The sequence below is a fragment of the Heliangelus exortis genome, chromosome 10 (genome assembly GCF_036169615.1).
Source record: "Heliangelus exortis chromosome 10, bHelExo1.hap1, whole genome shotgun sequence".
Lineage (NCBI taxonomy): Eukaryota > Metazoa > Chordata > Aves > Apodiformes > Trochilidae > Heliangelus > Heliangelus exortis.
Genome location: NC_092431.1, coordinates 5,652,821 through 5,661,361, shown reverse-complemented (window position 1 = coordinate 5,661,361; position 8,541 = coordinate 5,652,821). Strand labels below are relative to the sequence as shown.

At 40.7% G+C, this 8,541-nt stretch overlaps 1 long non-coding RNA gene across 1 annotated transcript; it reads right to left on the bottom strand.

The window, feature by feature from the left end:
• Window positions 1-1,387: 1,387 nt before the first annotated feature.
• On the bottom strand, window positions 1,388-6,272 carry LOC139800221 (uncharacterized). The gene is made up of 2 exons (XR_011727655.1): window positions 6,096-6,272; window positions 1,388-4,571 (listed from the first exon to the last, which is right to left on the bottom strand). It is a non-coding gene; the product is annotated as an uncharacterized lncRNA (long non-coding RNA).
• Window positions 6,273-8,541: the final 2,269 nt, after the last annotated feature.

Genomic DNA, 8,541 nt, shown 5'->3' with positions numbered 1-8,541 from the left:
GAAGAGTATTGGCATCAGGCAGAGAGTTAAACAAGGCACCAGTTTCCCTTTTATCTCTCTCTGATCTTCATGTTCAGGACAGGACTATTGGAGGCAGAAGGCAATGGGGATGGGATGTGCAGTGATGACAAAGAAATCAGTATTGTGGAGCTGAGGTAATCTCTTTATTCCAGGAGCTTCTAATGAGCTGGGAGGCCATGTTTCATGTAATTCCTGGTAACATGGAGACATAGGAGTGTGAATCTGTCTGTGAGCAGAGAGGCTTTAACAACACAAGTGAATTACCTGAATTACCTCATGCACTACTCTCTGTGAAACAGTAGACTTCTCCTAGGAGAGAGAAAAGAATCAGGCAAGAGCCCTGTGAATTGCTTAGAAGTGTCACAAAGAGAGGAGAGGGATGAATTAATCAAAATCATGACACCTGAAAAGATTTATATTCGTGGGTTTTCAGTCCAAAACATATCAGATTATACAGCAAACTCACAGCCCTGGCCATTGACTCCCATCCACTGAATCCTTGCTCTGTAAGTTCTGTTTGATTTCTGACCAATATTCATGTCTTCACTAGAGCAGGCAGTTTACCACCACTATGAAACTTGTTCTGGCTGAAGACTCCTTTTTATACAGATGATACTTATTTTGATTTGCCTTGTCCTCTGATTCTGAGCAGCAAATCTTTCTATGGTGCAGTGCAAAGCTCTGGCTTTAGCCCTGTAGGTGTGAGCAGGCTGAAGCAATGCAGAGGAATGTAGCAAATCACAGCCAAATTCTGGGTGCTTGCTTTTGGGATAAGGCTTAAATGAAGACAGTGGAGCATCATCTGAGAATACAGCTTGGCAGGTGGAGGCTTTGGGTGATACAACAGTCTGTGTGCAGGCAGAGTGCTGCACAGCAGTGGTTTGTTGATGTAGGGATTTGATTCAGGAATTGGGAAGCCCTCTAGGTTGTAGCTTTGTGCCATTCTCTGGTTCTTCAAGGAATGATAACTCCAGCATTTTGAAGTGTTTTAACATCCCTATTCTGATTTATCCTTAATACATTTTTTTTTTGTTTTGTTTTGTTCTGGTCATTTGGTCATTTGCTTTTTTTCCCTTTGTTTTGTTCTAGTTTTAGTTTTTAGGTTTTTTTTGTTTGTTGGTTTTTTTTCTTTTTTTAGCAAATGGCTACAAAAGGGTTCGGTTAAATTCTATATTCACCTTTTCCTTAGGATTTGGGCTACTCTAGAAGTAAGTATTTTCTAGGGTCCTCTTAGGAGGAGCTTCACAGTCTCTTAAGCAGAAGTCTAGTGTCACATCTCAGGCTGTCAGACTTGATTTAGCTTCAAACACTTAGGCCAGCAGCTGAAATACAACCACATGTAGAGGAACCATAGGTATGGGACACATTTGAAGTTTAAACACATGAAGTAAAGTTTATTCCAAGTCAGAGAACAGGATTTTTCTGCCATAATTTTGCAAGTCAGGTGGCCAAATATATTCAGCAAGTATTTCAGCACCTTTAAAGACAAACCAGTACATCGATTGCTTGCAAAGGCAGTATAGACTTTGTAAGCAGCACACTAAGATAGATCAGAGAGACCTCTTTGCTATGTTAGAAAATATTTCAATAAATTTTAAAGGAGCTGCTGTATTTGGCTATTCATTAAAGATCTAAATACGTGTGATCTGTCTTTGCCCATCTGGAGACTGCAATGTTAATGAGTTAACTGCCTGAGCACAGTCCCTGTAGAGTCACTCAGATAATTTGAAGCAGCATCATTTCAAACTAAGGATAAATACAGCTTTGTATAAAATGGGTTTTTATTCCAGCAATAATTGCTTGTGGGCTATATAAGATGGTCTTGAATCACCCCATCAGCCTTATTCCCAGAGCAGCAAGTGATGGGGGCTTCCATAAAGGGGCAGTGCATCCACTATTAGGTGCACTAATTTTGTGGAGGTGTTTGCACATGGAATCAATTTACTTTTTCAGGCAGGGGCTCTTTTTATGGCAGAGAAAGCAGTTAGTGGGAAAAGAAAATGCTGACAATTTATACTGTGCTTCCATATATAGTGTACCAGCAAAACACATTTCCCAACAGAGGTAAGGGAATCTGTGGTTATTTTTATATCACTGTCAATTATAACACTTCACAAGAAATAATTTCTTCCTGTTGAAATGAAATGCTTATTACTGTGGCACCTGCTCTTCATGCTCATAACAGACCTGGTTCTGTTTTTGTAAGTCTTCGGGTTCAAATATGTAAATCCAGATTTACCAAGGATTAATCTGACCAAGAAAGAAAAAAAAAAAAAATTTACACTCCTGATGTGTGTTTTGACCTCATTGTCAAAGAGGAAGAAGAGGTACTGTAGACCATGAGATGCCTGGTCTGTTTCAGGAGAAGAGAAAACAATATATAACATTTAAATTAATGTATTAAGAAATTAATAACTTCCTAATAGTAATAATATAGAAATCCATGAATTAAGAAAGAAAATCTGACTGATTAGTCACCATATGGCTCCTAAACCTGGTCAGGTAAATTGGGTTCCCCCAGTTAATGCACAGCATTGAAGCAAAGTGCTTCAAAACTATTGGATGGAAGAATCCTGTGTGAAGGGAGGTTTGATACAGTGGGATTTGGCAGGTGAGACAAAAGTAAATTCTTCCTACAAGAGAGGGAAAAACTGAAGGATGCTCGTTGGTGGGAGGGATCTTTGCTTTATAATAAAGGTAAAAGTTAAATATACTCTGAGGATGAGATCTGACATTGAAACTTCCAAGGTAAGATCAGATCCAGTGCCACTTTCTGGACTGATCAGTGTTGTTTCAGCTTTATGAACCTCTGTGCTGATATAATCCTGGCCAGCTGGGGAGCAAAAGGATTTCTCCATCATATTGCTCTTCCATCTCTTTTAATTGTTAATAATTGCAAAAATTAAAGAAGGAAAACTCTCGCCTACAAGAATTGGGGGTAGAAGAATTTGTTCATCAAGGTGAATGTCTTAAAATTCCATGAGAAGTTGATGAAGACAAAATTCAGATGGTGACTAATGCTCTTCTGGGTTGGAATCTCTCCAGAAGTCTTGAAATCAAAGCTCATTGCCAGTCAGTGCATGTTATGGCAAAATGAGACTAATAAGTGAACAAGACAACCAATGCATTTAATGTGACAGGACCACTTGGGGCATTTACATCTGTCATAAGTTCAGTCAAGATTGGCTCAAGAGTTTAAATCACAGGCAAACCTGCAAAACATTTCCAGAACCTGCCAGAATAACCCTTTTGTCTCCAGCTAAAAAACGCCTTTCATTGAGCCTGAAGTGAATTGAGCAAAACCACTTTCTGTCAAAAGGTAACCATGATGGAAATGGTTTTATCTGCATGGAACCAAGGCAAGAAAACATTTACCAGCTGCTCCCCTTTCAGAGGCATCTGCAACCATCTGGAGGGAGCCCCAGCCTGCAGTGCAGCAGCTCAGTGTGGGACCAAGCATGACTCAGTTTGTGGCTGCCAGAATCAACACTCAGTGACTGGAACATGTTCAGAACCTCCTTTTAACTATTCTCCAAATAGTCTTTACCAGGCATTAATGTAACCTTATTTTCAGGAGCCAAGTGGGAGCTGTAGGCTTTTGGCTGGCAAAGGCTGGGGTTGGGTGGTCCTGGTTTCTTGGTGGTCTTGGCAGGGTGGTTTTTCAGTTCTGGGAAGAAGTGATCTTGGGATCTGTTCTGCATGATGGCTGCTTTTGTTGAGGTTGGGTGATTCTCAGTGTTTGTGGGTCAGAAATGAGAGAATTGTCTATTTTTGTTTGCACTTTCCCATTTCCGTTCTCTGGCAGCTTCTTATCCTCATTCTTCATGTTTCAGGACAGGTCTGTGGTTAACTACAAGTGGTTCCAGTTCTCTCTATCTCCCTGAGGGTGATGAAGGCACTTTGCTTCAGCACTACTAGTTGGTAAAAATTTTCTTTTTTCTCTTGGAACATGGAGTATGTTCATCAAATCAATTAAAAGGTGAATCAGACATTAGCAGATCTGTTGTTCAATCAATCGTGGGTCAAAGGATGCAGCTCAAGTGCTGTATGAGACCTTCCTGCTGTCTGCTGTGAGTGCACGAAGCCCTAGGGATGCTGTGCTAATCCTCAAGTGCTTAAAGGGATTTCAATGCACCTCATTTTTTTTTTTTTTTTTTTTTTTTACCTGAAATTAAACTGTGGATAGAAAACAGGTGATGAGAGGTGCAGCTTAGCTACTCGTCTAAGGTTAATTTTCATGTTGCACTCACAAAAAAATGGGCCCTTGAATGCCCCTCTAAAATGTTGGGAAGGAGAACTGCATAAAGAACAGTGGTGCCCAGGCTTTATCTGTCACATCAAACAAAACGAATTATGCTAAATCTGACCTGAAGAAATGTTGTCCAAAGATTCAACCTGTATTCACTTTGCTGATCAGTTGCTCACAGGAGTAATCAATACCTCTGAATGCAGTGGGGCTGCTTGTAAGAGGCATCAGTTATCAATCATCCTTCTTGGTAAATTAGAAGTCTCCATGTATCTTCTGGTAACTCTTATTTCACTGAAGAGAGCTGCAAAAATAGAGAAAAGATACATCATAAACCAAAGAGTCAAAAAAAAAAGGTAGAATTTTATTCAAGAACAAAAACCTGTTCTCAGGTCACTCAACTCAGAAAGAGCTGAATGAACTATAAATTGTTGGGTTTTAATCATTAAATATCCCACTCCAACTTCTTCCACATTCAATTATTCAAAACTTCTGTGCAAAGGACTGAATAAAAGATTGCTATATGAATGTTCTTCTCACTGTGCCTCAGACTTTAAATAGGAAAATGATTGCCCTTAAATTATGTGTTCCTTTTGGATTTTTGGGCCATCAGCTTGAACTTTCTTTGGTTTTGCATGTGTTTGAAATAATATAGTACAATCTATCTGCTGTTTGAAGGACTTCTGTAGATGAAATCACTGCATATCTTAAAAAAAAAAAAATTACAAAAAGCTTGCTGCAACCTGTAATCACAGAAGAATTCATATTATAAGAGGGTAGGATTAATAATGCATGTAATGATAATATACAATTTACTTTGGGCTTTTCTAATTATAAAAAAATTACAGATAGCATCAACAGTGTGATTCTGAAAGGCTCCTCGTTTATTATGTAGCTCTCTTAATCAATGCTCTGCCACTGGAAATCAAGTCAGGATGTTATTATGGTCTCTCCTCCTGGATTTAATTACAGCAGTAACTCACGGCTCAAAGTCTGAGCAAACACACCATGCAGTTTATAGCTTTGAAGAACACCTATTAATCCTGCCACCTGCCTCCCAGTGCAAGCCAATGAAAGCATTTTAAAAATCCTTCTGCCTCAAATAAACACAGGGCTGCACGTAGGCTCAAGGTGGGGGTGCACAGAGCCCAGGCACAGGGAGCATCATCCACTCCTGATTGATGAGCTCAAGGTGCACCAATCCCTGAAGTTCTTTGGGACCCAGACTGAGGTCTTATCTTTCACTCTTACCCTTTGTGAGAATGATTTCAGGCTCTCAGCTCCTGTCCTTTGATTTCCTGGAATCAGGACCAGGCTGAAGGTGTTGCATCTGTGCCTCTTGTAGCATCAGTTTCTGCCCTGAATCTCAGACCTGACAATTAGCTGCAAATGGGATTGCTGCACTCTTCCAAGAACCCGTATTAGTATCAGGAGCTGGTTTTTAGTTTTGGTAGCAGCCAGGGAGGATGTTTCTCCCTCCAAAACAAACCCATGCACAGCCACATGCTGGAAAGAACAGAGCTGCCAAGAGGGGTCTGGGGAAGCGTGAGGTGGAGCAAAGCAGGAGAGTGAACATGAATACTTGCTGCTTAAAGCTAACTCTTTATAGGGAAATACTGTAATCCAAACACTCAGAATACCCCAGACAAATATCTACCATGCCCATGTCTTTCAAAAAAGAATCTACACCATATTTAAAGAAGAGTAATTTGTCTTCTCAAGCCACCTTCTTGAGCATGAGCTTTCTTATATGCTTAATATTTTGAAAAAGAATATATTGAACCATAACCAGCCTGAATATTTTATTGTGTCATTTATTTGAACTCACCGAAGGTGTGAGGGCTCCAAAATCTTCTACTCACTTTCTCAGCTGGCTGGGCAGACCAACATCCATTTGATAGCTGTCATTTGGGAAGCTGTGGGAAGGAACCAAGGAAATATTTGCACTTGAGTGATGTTGCTTACATCCACGCTGCAGTGTGCTCTGCAAGGTTATCAGAACTACTCAGATGTGCCTTTTTTTTTTTTTTTTTTTTTTTTTTTTTTTTTTTTTTTTTTAATGTAAATGTTATTTTGTCAGGACCTGCCAGTTGTTTGAAGCAGAAAATACTGGCAGGAAAGGCTCAGCTTCAGCAGGTTGGTCTGCTTGAAAGGTAGTGGCATTTCAGAATTGATATTCTGATATTGCCACATGCCTTCTGGTAACAAAAAGAAATATAAGAGTGGTATTTCACTGAAACTTCTGGGAAACATAGACCTGAAATATCATGACTGACCAGTTTTGTCTGTTTTCAGTTTGCAAGCCCTATCCCCATTGCAACATTTTGGCCATCATGGAACAAGTTAGTTTGGCTTTTTTTTTTTTTTTCTTTAAATTCTGAGAGCTGTCTGGGACAGCAGTTTTTTCCCAGTCCTGATTTCTACCCTATGTTCCACCAGAACCTGGGATCCTTCTCAGCCCAGTAAGCCAGACAGGAGGGGCCAAAGGCACAGCAGAACTGGGTACAAGATCTTTTGTGTCAAACAGGAGAGGGTAAGTGTAGAAAAAACTCTTGGGTAGGAGCTCAGGTGAAGTCTGCAGGAAAGACATCCCTTTCATCTCATCTACCATCAGTCTTCCAAATGTAAGATCTCTTGTTAAGGATCTGGAAAGGTGATACAGACTTCCATGGCACTGCCCAGGGAGATCATAGCAGTGGGCTCTGCTCTGCCCCTTTAAGTTGTCTCCTTTGGCTAAAGGAGGGGCTCTAAGGAAGACTAAATATCAAGGATGTTTAAATGGCATGAAATGAGGTGGTAGGAGCACCTTTGCACTCTTTCCTCTTGGCAGTCTATTAATCTAAGGGAAAAGGCTGAGAAAATAAGGCTAATTAATCTCAGCTGCTGTGAACAGTGTAATTTGTATGTTTTCAAAGACTGACATTTCTTAGGCTAAAACCTGCCTTCTGTGTTTTGTATAAAAACAATGTACAGCCAACTGTATTTTCTAAATTTGCTCTCAAACTCATCACAGGAAACAAGGCTTACAGGAAAGAGAGGAAATCAGTAGCTCTGCCATATTCCAAGAAAATCTGTGGGAAGAGCCTTCTGTGTTACGGGTTGGAATCACTTTGCTCCCTAGCACTGGGGAGATGGAAAAAAAAAAAAAAGCCACCTCCCTTTACATGGTTTAGATTTGCTGCTGTAAGGAGCTGTGTCCTTCATGGCAATGAGCTTGGAGCAGCAGAAACTGGGTTGGAGGAGGAGAGGACTTTCTGTCTGCACTAGTGTGACACTGCCACACATGAGGCTTTAATTTCAAGGGAGGAAGTGGAGGAAAAAAAAAAGGATTGCAAAATCAGGTTCCATAATGCTCTATGGTTCTGCTTGCTGTGCTTGATACCATATTTGTGGTCTCAGAGGAAACGTCAGCTGGTCCTGTTTGAATCAAGATGGGGAGGTGGGTGGAGCAGTAAAATCATAATTGGGAAAAGTGGTGATCCTTGGCATTCCCTGTTCCAGCAGGAACATGAAGAATCCTCATGTCTCATCCTGTTTAAGAAGAAACAGGAGAGCAGTTCTTCACACTTTATTAATTTATTTATATATTTATTAATGCATTTATTTTAAGGCTGTTCTGTGTTTCTCTGTGAATACTGAAAACTTTGTGACATTTGTTTTGCAGTATGCAGGTGAAGACTTACACAAGTCTCCAGGTTCCTACCAGAGCTTTTGTTCCAGAGTATCCCAAAACTGTCTGATGAGATGGCTCCCAGGCTGCAGGAGGTAATTGGCTCAGGGAACTGAGAGAGGAGAGCAATCCACAGAGCATCCTTAGTGCAAAGCAACACAAAAAGAAAACTATTGTGGGGAATAATTACTCTCATGCTCCTCCAGACTCTCCGTGCCACAGCCCTGTGCCAGGAGATCCCTACGAATTCGGAGGTTTCTATAATTTCTATTGCCATTCTCTGATGTGGAGGAGAAGATTGTTTTCATCCGACACCAATCACTTATCCCTTATTTACTGTGAAGGATGAGGATGAGGGACTCAGACTCCCAGAGCTTTTCACAGTTGGTTTTGGCTTATTATTCTGTGGAAAACCTTCTCCCAGCAGTGTGGGGCTGTGTTCTCTGCAGCTGAGCCTGGGGACCACTGCCCTTGCAGAAGGTCTCTCTACCATCTCTATGGGATAATACAGCAGCCCACGTGCCTCTTTCACTTTGTTTATTTATTTTTTTAATGGCATCACATGAATTAAAGAAACGTGCCTTCCATGCTGTTGTTTGAAGGC